We start from the raw sequence: 15,962 nt of genomic DNA on the forward strand, positions 1-15,962 counted from the left end.
AAGATTAAGTCCACGGGCAGGATCAGCAATATGAAGTGGTTCATTCATGATCTCTGTGCATTTCCTTTCTTTACTGGAAATTTACAAAAAGGATTTTTTTAAGGTAAAAGTATTGGTATTCATTTACTTATCCACTCAAGACAATTCTGCATGTGCCGACACTATGGGGATGCAATGAGCCCTGATGATTAGCAGCTGGTGGGGGCGAGGGAACGAGTCAAGTAATCATACTGTTGAAGTCTTCCTGGAGAGCGAACCCCTGGTCCTGTCCTATACTGGGGATGGGGGGCCAAGGCCTCCTTTCAAAAGTAACCTTGAAGCGTGGTCAGCCAATGCTGCACAGAGGGTGTGAAGCTGGCAGGTGCAAGTGTGGCTCAGAAACAGCAAGCGGCAGAGTGGTGGATCTGAGACTGGAATGGCAGCAGGACCAGGACCGTGCAGGGCCCTGGAATCATGTTAATGACCCAGATCTTCACTCCAGGCACAAAGGGAGGCCACTGAAGAGTCTCGGGCAGATCCCTGTGTTTCTCTCTCTCCAGCACTCCCAGCCCCAGGCCCCATCCCTTGGTCAGGAAGTTTTCCTGCACCTATGTCAACTGGTTCCTGTTATGAGGAAACACAGAGAGAATGATTTTGAGTCATGCTTCTTTATCTATCCTGGCAGTTATGCAAAGCAACCCAGGCCTTTTCCTCAAAGCTGCCAGGATAAGCCACAGTCAAGAGTCAGAGACAGGTGCCTTTTGGGAGAGGCTTAGATTTTATTCCTAGACCACAGGTGGTGAATTTCGCTGCTATGGTGGCCACAAATGTGATGTTGCAAGGTCCTGAGGGAACTCAGGCCCAGTGTATAAGCAACTGTGGAAGTAGAGCAGTCTTTGGTTCTCCGTTGGAGTGAGTGGAGTGCACTTGGGAACTGCCGGAGAACTCTTAAGAACTTGGTATTTGGGGTAGGGTTGGGTAAGTCCCTAGGGCTACACTGGAGTATCCAACCTGCTCCTTTAAAAGTAGTTGACTGTAGTTATGAACCTGCCTCTGACTGGACTCCAGGAGAGTAAAAACATCAGGGTAGAAAGCTACTTGGAAAAACAAGTCCTCAGAAGGCTGTCCAAGAGCTCAAAAGGCCACTGAGGTGGAGAGCCCTGGGGCCAGAATTTGTGTGCTTCCGTGAGGGCTTGGCCAGGTGCAGGAGGTAGAGATCTGGCCAGCAGAGCCTCAGGTGTCCTCCAACCATCACAAGTGCCCCGGTTACAATATATAATATGGGTAATGGATCCTAGGAGACCCAGAGTGGACTCAGGAGACCAGTGAGGTTCTGGCTCAGTCCTGCAGAGAGACAAGAAGTTGGGCTAGGATAGAATCCATACAAATGACGAGAAGCAGATGGAATGCGGGAGATATTCCGGAAGCAAAATCAATAGACATTGATGATGGACTAGATGTAGTGTGTGCAAAGGGTGGAGCCAAGGATGGTTCCCAAGTTTCTGCTCGTGCTACTTGGTGACTAGCGGTGCCCACCACAGAGCTGGGAACCTCACAGGAGTATCAGATGTGGAGAAAAAAGATCATGGTTCTGGTTTTGAACATGTAGAATTTGAGGTACCTTTGGGATATCCAAGTGTAATGTCAATTATGCAAACTGGAGTTCAGAGAAACACTTAGTTTGGAGATATAAATTTTAGATTCACTTATGTTCTCCTTTGTAAAGCTCTTATTTCAAAACTATACTTTGAGGTGCTACAGCATGAAACAGAGAAAAAGAGTATAGGCTTCCTAGTCAGAAAAGCCAGGGCTAGAACCTTCATGCCATCCCTTACTGGTTCTATGCTCCGGTACAAGTTACTACTAAACTGACTAGGTTTTCATTTCTTTCTCTTCAGTGAAGAAATACTGCCGCCCGCCTTGGAGGCACATGGTGATGAAAAGAAACAGCACTTGAAAAGTGACTGGAACAGAGTAAGCTCTCAGCACAGTCAGCCTCCTTGACAGCCAGGACCATGTTTATATTAACACTTTCTTACACCCCATAATGCCCATCACTTGGCAGGCTCTGTGACTACCAAAAGCCTTTTTACATTCTATCTCAAGCCCTACATACCCAAACCATTCACAATACTTTGCTCTCCTGTGATCCACACACTTCTGAGAAAAGCCAAGACTGGCAGAGGGAGAATTTTTCATTTCTCCCCTCATATTTCTGAAGGAGCAGGCAGATAGCACTCCCTCTACACACCGTGGGTTTACCTCGGAATACTGAACGCTTCTGGAGGCTTATACTTGGAGCAACAGATTTACCATTTACTGGCAATATTGGGTATGCATCAGAATCACCTGAAGGCCTGTCATCCATCCACAGAGTTCATCTGCATTTCTTTTCTTTTCTTTTTTTTTTTTTTTGTCTGGAGTCAGAGTTTTACTCTTGTCGCCCAGGCTGGAGTGCAATGGTGCGATCATGGCTCACTGCAGCCTCCCCATCCCAGGTTCAAGCGATTCTCCTGCCTCAGCCTCCCAAGTAGCTGGGACTACAGGCACCTGCCACCACGCCCGGCTAATTTTTGTATTTTTGGTAGAGATGGGGTTTCACAATGTTGGCCAGGCTGGTCTCGAACTCCTGACCTCAGGTGATCCACCTGCCTTGGGCTCCCAAGGTGCTGGGATTATAGCTGTGAGCCACCACGCCCAGCCTCATCTGCATTTCTAACAAATTCTCAGGTAGTGATGACTCTGTTGGTCTAAGGACTACACTTTGAGAGTCACTGCCTTGGCTTCTTCCTTGGTATTGGGACTGTTGATGTGGCTGATGTTTAAATAAATACCAACTCAAATATCAACTTTATGTGAGGCATCAGAGAAATTGCCTTGTATATGAACACTAAAGTGTCTTAATTAGGAATGAATATGTTTATGATTTAGGTACATTTAGAGCCCATTTTAATAGTGTGGGAACGTTTTGTTTTGTGCTTGATAATTTCCTCCTGGTTGTTCACTACTATTCATTTCTAAGTAAATGAAAGAAGTCAGTCTTTAAATAGACAGTGTTTTCTTAATAATCATGCCAGAATTTATCATCTAAGCAAGTGTTTTCTCATCCTTAAGGGTTCGGTCATCATTGTAAAGGAGCTGCCATAGCTAATACGTAAGCACTGTCCTCTCAGTCTGATTCAGCTTGAGTAACCTAAATGATGACCCACTTCATCTTGACAGGATGGATGGGGCTTATTCATGTATTCATTTAAATATTTACTGAGGACCTACTATGTGCCAAACACAAGAAAAACAGTGTTATGAACCATGGCCTCCGCCCTCAAGGAGTTTACAATCTTGGGTTGAATGTGAGTTTGGGCACAGGTGACTGGAAAACAAGTGAAATACATAAATGAATAATCATCTGTGTTAATCTGTTTTTGCATTGCCATAAAGGAATACCTGAGGCTGCGTAATTAATAAAGAAAAGAGATTTTATTTTGGCTCACAGTTCTGCAGGCTGTACACGAGGCACAGTGCTAGCATCTGCCTCTGGTGAGGGAGGGCCCCAGGAAGCTTACAGTCATGGAGGAAGGTGAGGGAGAATCTGTGTAAGAGAGGGAGCAAGGTAGGGGTAGGAGATGCCACACGCTTTGAAACAACCAGATCTCATGTAAATTCATAGAGCAAGAGCTCACTCATTACCACGGGGAGGGTACTAAGCCATTCATGAGGGATCCATCCACATGACCCAAACTCTTTCCATCAGGCCCCACCTCTAGCATGGGGAATCACATTTCAACCTGAGATTCGGAGGGGACAAACATCGAAACTGTATCAGTATCCCCTGTGACAAGTGAACAAAACATATGGAGGTCTCCTTTAGGTTGGAAGAAAAGAAAAGGCCCCAGGAGGAGGTGATATTTAAGCTGATTAACTTAGAGAAGCTTAAAGTCCATTCTTGTCTCTGTACCCTGAACCAAACTCACTATTATGCCACTCTGGGCATTTGAAAACTATGCTTATTGGATACTTTCAAAGAAAAACAGAACATATTTAATGTTTATTTTTCTCCTAAGGAAGAGAAATAATACAAAATTATTCCTAGGCATTTTGGTTAAAAAAGTTGGAGTCTAGTGAATAAATACCATTTATGATTTTAAAAAAAAGAACTACTAAAAACTACCAACATTAATATCTATCAGACTGCCTAATATTTCTAAAATGGTTTGAAAAATAATAGAATCAATAGAATAATTATGGAACATCCCAAGATTTTGAAAAGTGATATTCGTTTGGGTACATAAATTGTTCAGTAAACACTTATTAAGTCCTCACCAACTGCCAGCACAGTGCCAAGTTCCAAGAATACAAATATAAATAAAACATGATGCTTAGCCTTCTCCATTGACAAATATTTGCTGAACACCTATGATGTGCTTACTACTCCCTCAAGAAGGTCTTTGCATTGCTTTTTAGTTGTTGTTGCTGTTTTGTTTCCTTACTTTATTACCAAACATATGATCAAGTGATCCAGAGAGCACAACGATGGCCATGGTTTAAAAAAGAAAGAAAAAAAATGTATATTAAATCAAAAACCTACTGTGCAACATGTTTAATCCACTGCATGTCTTCAGTCTATCTATGAAAGAAGGAAAGCATATTTTTATGACTCGCTCTAATTTCATCCTCCCCTACAAACCCCTTGCTCAGCATGACGGAATGGCGAAGGCTTAAATATCACCTTTTCTCTTACAAACTGAATGAACTTTCTGCAGTCCTGTCTGAGCTTTAGTTCCAATTCAAGATAATTATAATCCCTAGGCCCCTAGTACTTACAATTCCAACCCTTGCCTGAACTTCCACCGAAAGACATACACACCCATTTTAAAAACAGGAGCAATACCAAACACTTTATATTTCATTGCAATTTCACAACTGATTTTCTAAGAATATTAGAGAAAACTTGTCTCAAGAACTTATTGTGCATCCATCATGTAAATTACCGAAAACATATTACATACTCATTGTTTACTGAGTCCCATAAACAATACAGAAGACTTCCTACAAGAACACACACATCATGTTGTTCATTCCAGTGCTAGTTTGTTTTCATTTAAAATGATAATACCAAGGCACCACTGTCAGCTTACTGAACATGCAACCTTGTCCCAATCACTCTGTTTCAAATCTTTTCAAGAGTAATCTAGTTTGGGCAGGATTCCTGTGTTTTCCTGTGTGAACATCTCCTCTATACACCTCTGATGAAGCGATACAGAAGTAAATACAATTGAGAATAGAATGTACAAAACCAAGTCTGTTTTCCCTTACCTAATCTTATATATTAAAAGGAACCTGACTGAATACAATTCTCTGTCAACAGCAGCTGATTGTTTACGACACAGTACCACAAAAATTTCATCAATAAATTAAGTTTAAAGTTGATTTTTAAAAAGAAAAAAAAAACCAGAAGCCTAGGTTTCCTCCCACCCCAGTTTTCCTGGCACTCAGCAAAAAGTAACACATCCTGCTCTATTGATAAGACCACAAATGAACAGTGTAGCTACATAATGTACAGTTCTAACCAGCCAGCTTCTAAAAAAAATGAAGGACTCCTTCCAACTCCCATTAATGCACTTGATACAAAGAGAACATGTTTCAGCAACAAATACATTTAGGACTTGATGTTTTACAGAATCTAACGAAGGCTCTGGCCATAGGGGAAAAAAAAAAATTCCAGGATATTAAATATTCTGACTCACCATCTAACAGAAGTACAAGCAAAATGCAAATGCAAATTGAATGTATACATATTTATGACTTTACCAGCTGCATGACAAGGCTACCTTTGGCTTCTGGCTTTATATACCAGGAAGAGAAGTTGAGAATACCAGCATACATTTGTGTTTCTTTTCCTTTCTTTCCTGAGACAAGGCCTCACTGTGTCACCCAGGCTAGAGTACAGTAGTGCGATAACAGCTCACTGCAACCTCGAACTCCTGGGCTCCAGTGATCCTCCCACTTCAGCCTCCGAAGTAGCTGGGACCACAGGCACGTGCCACCATGCCCAGCTAAATTTTTATTTTTTTATAGATGGGGTCTAGATATGTTGCCTAGGCAGGTCTCAAACTCCTGGGCTCAAGTGATTCTCCCACCTCGGCCTCTCATGGGATTACAGGTCTTTGGTTTCTATTCAGACAGTTTCCTCTCTCCCCGCACTGATTGGAGCAAAGTATTATTTCTGAGTCTGGTGATGTATATAAGCCAAAAGAATCATAGTGAATAGATAAAAACAAACATTTTTGGCGGAGTGCAGGGGCTCATACCTGTAATCCCAGCACTTTGGGAAGCTGATGCATGTAGATTGCTTGCATTCAGGAGTTACAGACCAGCCTAGGCAACATGGTGAAACCCTGTCTCTACCCAAAATACAAAAATTAGCCAGGCATGACAGTGCATGCCTGTTGTGCCAGCTACTCAGGAAGCTGAGGTGGGAGGATTACCTGAGCCTGGGGAGGTTGAGGCTGGAGTGAACCATAGTTGGGCCACTGCACTCCAGCCTGGGAAACAGAGTGAGACCTTGTCCCAAAAAACAAAAAAAAAAAAAGTAAAAAGAAAATAAAAAACCATATTCTGTTTAATGGCATCTGCTTGGGCAAGAAAACTTAAACATATAAATGCTAAACCATTTCCAAATGTACTAACTCTCTAATAATGATAGTAAACAGAAGTTTTCTATTAATCTCTATGATTTCTAAAAGTCAAAACTGTACCTTCACCATAGAACTCCTGGGACAAACTTGAATATGAACCTTCTTAAGAAAACCACATTGATCTTGGTCCTCCTGCTATCATCTTTGTGACCATAAGTAAGTCAATTCACCTAAGTTTTAGTTTTCTTACCCATAAAAGGTACTTCTAAACTAATTAATATTTAAATTATCAGAAGGAGATAGACATCAATCCCCAACATAAATTGCAGATCCATTAATAATATTTAAGATCACTATATTCTTTATTATCATTCTTCCAAACATAAAAACACTACTTGTCTGTATATAAAGAGGAGGAGTGGAAAGAGAAGATTGTTAAAAGGAACAGAAACTAGGTTGGTTTTGTTAATTAGGTTCCCCCTCTGAAACCACGAGCCAGTATTAGCGTCTCCTGAAATTTACTCAATACCCTATTTTAAAAACAGAATGGTTGGTTTCTCCATCTCAAGACATACCCTTTCATAAAATGGGACAAGTCAATTTCTAGGAATGTATCTTTCAGCAGCTGTACTACTAAGGCGGGGGAGGCAAACAAAAGAGCATAACACAGATGACATGAGTCTACTGTCTACAGGGAGAAAGAAAAGCTCTTCCCTATATAATGCATTCAGAAAAGAGAGTAACAATGGGCTCTGTACCTGCCAGCTTCAGGAGGCACAAGCCTATAGGCAAATTATCTTATGTGTGGGGAATTTACATGGTGAGATGCTTTCTATGTTTTACAGCATGTGTTTTCCTTACGAATGACTTCATTCACCTCCTTCATTAATTCAACAGTTATTTATTGAGTACTTATTTTATGCAAACCAAAAGCTAAAAAAAAAAAAAAAGTTACGAGCTTACAATTAGAATATTCAAGTAAGCCCTGACATGTACGTTACAGTAAGAACTTCAGCCCCTCAGAATATTTTCAAGTCAAACAGCAATACTAAACAATATACTGTAGATGCTAAGCTAAAACGCACTTGTTAAGTTTCATTCCTTTGATGAAGTGGTATGTAGTAAAGGTGGGAAGGGATAAACTAAAGCTGAAAGAGTAATTAGCTAGGTCGCTTAGGTGATATAGGGTAAAAAGGTGTCCTTTGTCTGGAGAAAATGATACCATTGGATTACAAACACATTGCTAAACAACACAGAATGCTAAAGTTGGAAAGAAAAAACATAATTTCATACAAACGTTTTGTTTTATATGTGAGACACTTGAGACTTGGAAGTGACATGATTTGGCCCAGGTCATACAGCCAAATGTAGTCCCAGAACTAGACCACAGGTCACAGGGGGCATGCTGAACAGTCCCTTGTGTATTGCAGTTTCCATGATGTGTCCTCACTGCTATCAGAACTGAAATGATGGCAGAATACACAAAGCAATGGACTGGATATCAGAAGACCCAAGTTCTAGTCTTGTAAACGCCTCTAAATTAGATGTAAATCCAAGAAAAACTCCCGCTGCTTGTCTAAACCTCAGTTTCCTCATCCATAAAATGTAAACAGTAATTTACAGTGAGACTGTGCAGATCACAATAAACGCAGAAGACCTCTGCCATTAAAAAACCCGCCTTATGTAAGTACAGAGCAGGCACCTGGTTATGACAGAAAACCTAACTGTGATTCTAATACCAGCACTTGTTACCTTGATAAATCTCTGAATCTGTGGGCCTCACGTTCCTTCTATGTTTACATGGTAAATAATCTTTGCCCTGCCTCCCTCAGAAATGTTTGGAATTAGGTGAGAACACTCAAAAGAATTTACAAATTGCAAGACACTGATGCAAATGTAAGGTGTTGTTATTAAATCTCTCTAGTCTTAATGTGGACAAAAATGCAATGTGGTTCTATCATTCAGTGCTTTACAGTTTTCCTTCTCAGGTAAGATGTCATCATACATCAGTCTCAAACTCACCAGCTTTCTCATCAGTCCTCATAAGTCTCTGGCCACAGGGCCATATCAGAACCCACCGTTTCCCTCCGCTCAGAGATCACACATGAAACTCACTCAGCCTCCCACTGGTTTACACTTGGCCGATTAAGGTTTTTTTTCCCAGAGTCTCCTTTCAGCTGGGAATGCTCTAGCAAAGGTTCCATGACCACTACCCTACTTCATCACATTAGAGTCCTAATGAAACCAATCCTTTCGCCTTTCTCCACTCCAACAGCAGCGGAACGCTTTAGCCTCTTCGCAGAACAGGGGAGAAGTCTCTGGCTGAATGTGCTTCATTAAAGGGACAAAAGGGGTTCCCCAAACCAAGACTCAGAAGTACTGACACAGAGACACCGCTTCTTCCTTGCACGAGATTCACACATTCTAAGGTCCTACCGGTCCCTTAAGGATCATTCACCTTAGAGCTAGGGCCTCCTGCATCCGAGAATGTCACAGAGAGGTAGTGACAGTGGGTGTTATTTCTGGTCTGCAATACGCTCTCTTTAAAAAAGCATCAGAGTAACTAGGATTGCCTTGTTCGGAGCCCTCATTTCAGTAGATTCGATGAAAGAATTCATCAATCTATCCAAACAACTTCTCCGGAACAGGTTTCTACTCAACCACGCTGGGCACCAGACAAGAGAGCTGGGGGTTGGGGTGATAAGAAATGACAACACACTCATCTGCATAGATGCGAGATAAGCAGACATTTGTTGTCTTCTGTTCTGGCGACTCCTGGCACCGGCATAATAAATCAAACCAGGGCATTCTCCCTCCCCAGTGCCCCCACACTCCCAGCCCCTGCCCCAGATGTTGAAGCGTCACGTTGACCAGGCTGGGGGAGAAAGCCTGGGAAACGCAGAAGTCTGTTGCTGCATTTAGACTGGAACCATACCGCACCTGTTCAATCCGGCTCCAGCGCCAGAAATGAGCAGAGCACCAACTCACAAGCCCCTCTTGAGATACCAGGGGCGCCTAACAAGTTCACCGCTGTTTCGTACCGGGGGAGGGTGGTGGGAGACCTTTCCTTCAGCTGCCAAACTCTGCAGGTTCCCCTGGAAGGGGGAGAGGACTCCTATTTAAGTGAACCCAGAGTGTTCTCCGAGTGTCACTGCGGCCCCGGGGATCCGGGTGAGGAGCGGGTGGGCGCCCGCCGGGAGCGCGCAGCTGTGGCCCCAGCGGAACGAAAGTCCCGCTTCGGCGGCCACGGGCGCCCTCTCCACGTCACCCCCAGCACAACGCAGACAGGCAAAGTGGAAGGGTAGAGAGACCGACGGGTTTCAGCAGAGATGCAGAGCCCCCAAGCGCGAGCCTCTCAGAAGGGTCTAGTGGAAAGGGCCGGGGACGCACAGGAAACTTACCTCACCCGGGCAGCATTCGGGTGCCTCCGCTACCAAGACCAGTTGCGCCACAGTCTGCAAGTTATCGGGACGTTGTCGCTTCCCCACGGCGAAGGCAGAGCAGTGCAGGCGAGGGGCGGGAGGCGCAGCGGCGCGGAGTGGGCGGCGGGTGGGGCCGCGGCCGGGGGCAGCACTGGGGCCGGGCAGGTGCCGGGGCTGGAGCCGCGGGGCCAAACTCGCTCGGACGCGCTTTGGCGGGGGCGCGCGGCTACGAGTATGCAGTGCGCGCGCGCCGCGGCGAGTGTGTGTGTCCCCGCTTTCCCCTTCCTTCCCCGCCGGTCCTTCGGCCAGACGGAGCGGCGAGTGGCCGCCAAAGCCCAGCAGCTCCGAGGGGCTCCACGGCCGGGTGCAGCCTCGCCGCGGCGCGTTCGGGGACCGAGGACCGAGAGGAGCAGCAGCGGCGTCCCCCGGGCTCGGGCGCGGGTTCCCGCTTGGTGCGCGCCGGAGTCGGAGCGAGGCGCAGAGAGAGCCGGCTGCGCGTCGGCTGCCGCGGCTGGGGAGGCTGCAGGCCCCGCCCGCCGGCCGCCCAGGCTCTTCCCCTTTTCTCTCCACCCACTTGCCCCATCGCCGCACGCCCTGCAGCGAAGCCAGACCGGTTTGCAGCACCGGGAGCGGCGGCGGCCGGAGCTTCAGCCGCAGTGGGTTGGGCGTCCCAGCCGGTGTATGAGGACCTGGCGCCTGTCCCGCCGCCGCTGGCCCAGACTGAGAGCGGAGTTGAGGTGGGCCCCTGGAATTTTCGGGTGCCCCCAAGACTCCAGGGCTAATCCAGGGGTTCCCGGCTGTTCTCAGCGTCTTGAAGCCCTGCGAAACAGGGCTGTGTTGGGGATAGGGCGTCCCCTTTCCCCAGGCCACACAACTCAACTACGCCTGGTCGCCTGCCTGCTGGACTCTGCCTGAGGCGGAGAAGCGGGCACTTAAGTGCAGGCGCCCACTTCACCAGGAAGGGACAGGCCAGGATTCCAAGGCGTCGATTGCTCCCCTTCTAAGGACAGCAGGTGTTCCCAGCAAGTAAGACCTACCCAACAGGTAGGGGTAGGCTGGCGAGGAGGTCCTAGGAGAAGCTGGGGGATGTCATGGGAAAGCGCTGTGACAGGGGTGAGGGCCAATCCCTACTGATGGCGCTAAGTGGGCTGGGGGCACTTGGAACGTCACCTGATGTCAGTCTAGCTGCGAAGAGGGTAGGGGTCAGGTCTAAAGGACTCCTTTGGGAAAATGCTATCATGAAAGCTAAAGCTAAATTCACTTAATAGGAACCAAAAGGTAGCGGATCCTTCCCGGCTGAATTGAAGCAAATGGTATTTTTCAACCTCATCACTTCCTTCCACCTTACCCTTCTTTACCAAAACAACGCCGGTGGAAAACGTGGGTGGAAAACGTGGAATACGTTCTGTCTGGGGAAGAACATTTCATGATCCTTATCTTCAGAGATCTCTGGCTTCCAATTTCTGTTTGAAAGATACTCCCTTAGTTTTCTGCAAATGAACACCTCTTTTCAGTTTTGTAATCTCTTTTTATCTCTCACCCCCCACCTTGAGTGAGTCTGTTATGGTTTAGTATCAGCCTTGAATCAAGTGCAATAATATCTTGATAACAGAAGTATCTATTTTTTTTTTAAGTTTTACTGAGGCATAATTGACAAATAAAACAAATATCTATTATTCTTCAGCTGTTTTCCCAGCCTGCTTCTTCCAGATGTGGCTGGCCATTACTGAGAGATTTAAGGTATGGTTTGTTTAGAACCCTGTAACTTGGGTCTGATTTTCTGCTGGCATCCTACACAGCTCAGAGCAGGAGGAACATATATCTAGTCCAGCCGTTCCACTTTACAGATGAGGAAACTAAGGTCTCAAGACATTAACCCAAGGACCAGAACACAGTTCCCCAGACTCTCAATCCCTGAACAATAACTAGCAGAAATATTGTATTAACAGAGTTCAAGATAGGGTGGGTAGACTAGTGGTGGAGGACAGAGGAACAGATCAAAGAACTGTTCATCTGACTGGTACCAATCACTATATAGGGGGCAGCATCATACTGCTGTAACTAGCAGGCTAGTGTGGGATCTGGGAACGGTAATCCCAGTCTCTCCTGCTTCTCAGACTTCAGCTCTGAAATCCAGAGTGGAACATGAATTTGCCTCCCAGGGAGGTGGTAGTAAGTGAAAGTGCAAAGTCAGTTTCTGGTAATGCAGGGGAGATGGAGACAGGTAAAATCAAACTTAAATGAAATCACAGTGAATCAAAAGTGATCACACATTACATATAAATGTCCAAATACATGTATCCATACACATAACCCTTTTCCCATTAATGAGCCTGGTATTGAGCCACTTCTGTAAAGCCCAAATGCAAACAGCCTTAGGTTTCCAGAGAGAAGTCTCAAACCAGTCTGCCCACTGCCTATTTAGAGAGCTAACTTTATGAAGCAGGATTCTAAGGAACTCTACCAAGAGCCTTACGATTGCATTAGTACTGTGAATTGATTAATGGAATGAATGACCATGTAGTGTGAGACCTGGTATTTCTTCCTGATTCTATCTCTGACTCTGTCAGCAGGGATTTAGAAAAGTCATCCTGTATTGGAAATAATACAACATCAATATCGTGAGCAATAGTGACTTGGCCAGAAAATCTGGAAACCTATTTAAAAATCAGAAAATGTTCATCTAATTATTTTCTTAATTTTAAATGTAATTTTTTCAATTGATTCCTGACCTCAGTCCAAAACCTTAATAATGCTATTGAATACTCCTCTAACTATGAGAAACATGCATGGGTTCCTTGTAGTACATTTGATAGTATTAGTGGCCCCCAATAAATGACCTCCTTTTTTCTCCAAGGTCTTTCCCTCTAACTTTGTAGTCCCCTCCTATTCTGGGCTCAACCGAATGATTTACTTTGGCCAACAAGACAATAGCCGACTTGATGTAAATGAATGCTGGAAAAATGTTTACACATTTCTGTTTCCAGTCTTGGAATTCTGACATCACCAAAATAAGCCTGCTGGAAGATGAAAGACCCCGTAGAGCAGAGCTGAGTCATAACAGCTGAGGCATCCTTGACCAGTCAGCCCTCACTTGACTGCAGAGGCACAAGCAAGTCTGAATGAGATTGGCTAGGCTTGCTCCAGATCACCAGAACCATCCTCCCAACTCGTAGATTCATGAGAAACAATAAATGGTTGCTGTTTAAAGCCACTGTTTCAGATATTGATTGCTGCTTAACAAACGATCCCAAAACTTAGTTGCCAAAATCATCAGTCATTTACTATTTTTCATGATTCAGTGGGTCAACTAAGCCTAGCTAAGTATTGCCTAAGGTCATTCATCGTTTTTGTTTGTTTGTTTTTGTTGTTGTTGTTGTTTGCTTGTTTTTGAGACAGAATCTTGCTCTGTCACACAGGCCGAAACAGGCTGGAGTGCAATGGCATGATTACAGTTTACTGCAGCCTTGATCTCCTAAACTCAAGCAATCCTCCCACCTCAGCCTCCCAAGTAGCTGAGACCACAGGCATGTACCCCCACACCCAGCTAATTGTTTTTATTTTTGTGTGTGTGGAGATAAGGTCTCACTGTGTTGCCCAGGATAGTCTCAAACTCCTAGCTCAAGCAACCTTCCCACCTCAACCCCTAAAGTACTGATACAGGTATGAGCCACTGTGCCTGGCCTGGGTCACTCATTTGATGGCATTCAACTGGCCACTGGCAGCTGGGCTGAGTTGGAAGGTTCAAGAAGGCCTCATTCACATATCAGGAACCTCGATTCTCTTCCACATGACCTCTCTCTGTCCATGCAGCTGGCTTGGGCTTCCTCCTAGCAAGGTGGTTAGATTTCTTCTATGGCATCTTGCTTCCAAGAGGGAGGAATAGAAACTGCCAGTTATCTTAAGGGTTGATTTTGGAAGTTCTAGAATGTTATTTCTGCTTCAGTCTATTGGTCAAAGCAAGTCACAAGGCCAATCAGATTCAAGAGGAGGGGAAATAGACTCTGCCTTCTGACTTGAGAGGTGCTATGTATGTTCAGGAATAAAAGAGCTGATAGCAGCCATTTTTTGAAGACTACTTCATCCCACATGTTTGGGTGCTTTGTGATACCACATCAGATCATTGATATATTCTTCTTAGCTAGGCCACTTTGAACCAGTTACACATTCTTTCTGGACCTTTCTATGAAATGCAGGAGGTTGCATTTCTCTAAGTTGCTGACGCACATTTAACTTTTTTTTTTTTTTTTTTTTGGTGATGTCTCAAGGGCAACTGAAGTCCAATAAATATTCAGAGGGAACTTGAGGAACATTGGTGAGCTATGGATATTTCCAACTGTTCATCTGTCCTTTATTCTCCAATGAGAAAAAAACAAACAAGAATCCAGATGAAAGGCATACATTGCATTCATTGACATTGAAGAGTAGAGAAGTAGAGCCAGCATCCTTTCCAACTCTCTAGGGACCATCCTCCTGCCACATTGCCCTTTCTTTCTAGAAACTTCATATCTAAGCAGACAAGAAGGGCCAAACGCTTAGCTGATGCCCCTATATAACTTGAGATGCTAATTTCAGAGGACCAGTTTACCCTGGGAACCTTATATTCAAGCAAAGGCTTGACAACCTTATATGCATGCCCTTCCTTTTCTTCTTAATTCCCTGTACCCTCTTCTCTTTCATCCAGCTTTGCTTTCTTTTTTGCTGCCTTTTTTTTCTTTCTTTCTTAATTCTATCCATCCCCTTGTTCCTCTTTCCTCTCAAGATTGGAAAGAGCATTGAATTAGGAGCCATAAGACCTGGTTTGTCACTCCAGCTTTGTCCCCATGACAGTGAAATCTGCATTCTTTCTTGGCTGCAGATTCCTTGTCTGCACCATGAGAGTGTTAGACAAGATGCTCTGAAAAGTCCCTTACATGCCTAACATGCCAAAGGAATGTTCCTTCTGCAATAAATTCAGTGCCAAGGCTTGGAGGAGTTTGCATATTAAAGACTCAGAACCCTTTAGAAGAGGTGCGCTTGTATCTTAAGCCTTCATGAGTGATTTATAATACTTCTCAGTACTTTTTTCCTGAGTTTTTAAAAGCTAGAATATATGCAAATCTACCAGACACATGTCCTATTTAACTTACTGTTCTTTGCCCAGAAGTTGGTATGTTACATTCTTCAGCTAGGAACAATAAGAAAACTGGAGGCCCAGTGTTAGCAGGCATACAGGTCTGACTGTGGAAAAGTTCTCCAAAATACCTGGCAACCCATCGAGGAAGCAGGAAGAAGAGCTAAGCAATGTGCCCCTAAAATTCCATAGAAAAACATAAAATTATATACACATAGATTATAATTATGTAAACAATAATGCACATGAACAATAAATACCTGGAAGAGAACAATATTTAAAGTTCTCATGTTAGGGTGGGAGAATTCTAAGGTTTTAAAAAAATTGATGTTATGTTGTTTCTAACGTTAAAAATATATATACACCGTTAAGAATACTGATCTATTTTCCACCAGCCTGCATAATCTATTTTCTTTTGAATTCAGTTACTCCTTTTCTCTTTAACCTTTTTTTCTTGTTACAAACTGACCCATACGCATACTTTTTTAAAGGTGAGTTTTCACTTTGCCCACAAGTTACAAAAACAACATGAACCAAATAATGATTGATTAGAGGAGTGAACAAGAAGCAAGAGAATATCAGAAGGGAGGAGAGAGAGAAGGACAAAAAAATAGAGAATTGCCGGGATAGCATAGAGAATCAAGCTGCATTTCAGAAAGATTCTTAAAGACATGCAAAATTTATACACACATTTTATATATCAAGTCTGAACTTGGGTTTTAAGGAAGTTGAAAGTCATGGCCTTGATAAGAGAGCGAGAAGCGCCCCCCCGTCCACCCTTTTTGGTTGGAGAGGCCAGTTCTAAAGCTTGAG

The 15,962-nt window shown here is 44.1% G+C and overlaps 1 protein-coding gene across 1 annotated transcript in view; it reads right to left on the minus strand.

Moving 5' to 3' along the window:
• The window catches only part of PIP5K1B (phosphatidylinositol-4-phosphate 5-kinase type 1 beta), a 305,606-nt gene extending 295,567 nt beyond the window's left edge, over nt 1-10,039 (minus strand). The window contains exon 1 of the mRNA XM_007969425.3: nt 10,016-10,039. The gene's annotated coding sequence lies outside the window, so the exon portion shown is untranslated. The remainder of the gene's footprint in view (nt 1-10,015) is intronic.
• Nucleotides 10,040-15,962: the final 5,923 nt, after the last annotated feature.

Source organism: Chlorocebus sabaeus, chromosome 12, assembly GCF_047675955.1.
Source record: "Chlorocebus sabaeus isolate Y175 chromosome 12, mChlSab1.0.hap1, whole genome shotgun sequence".
NCBI lineage: Eukaryota > Metazoa > Chordata > Mammalia > Primates > Cercopithecidae > Chlorocebus > Chlorocebus sabaeus.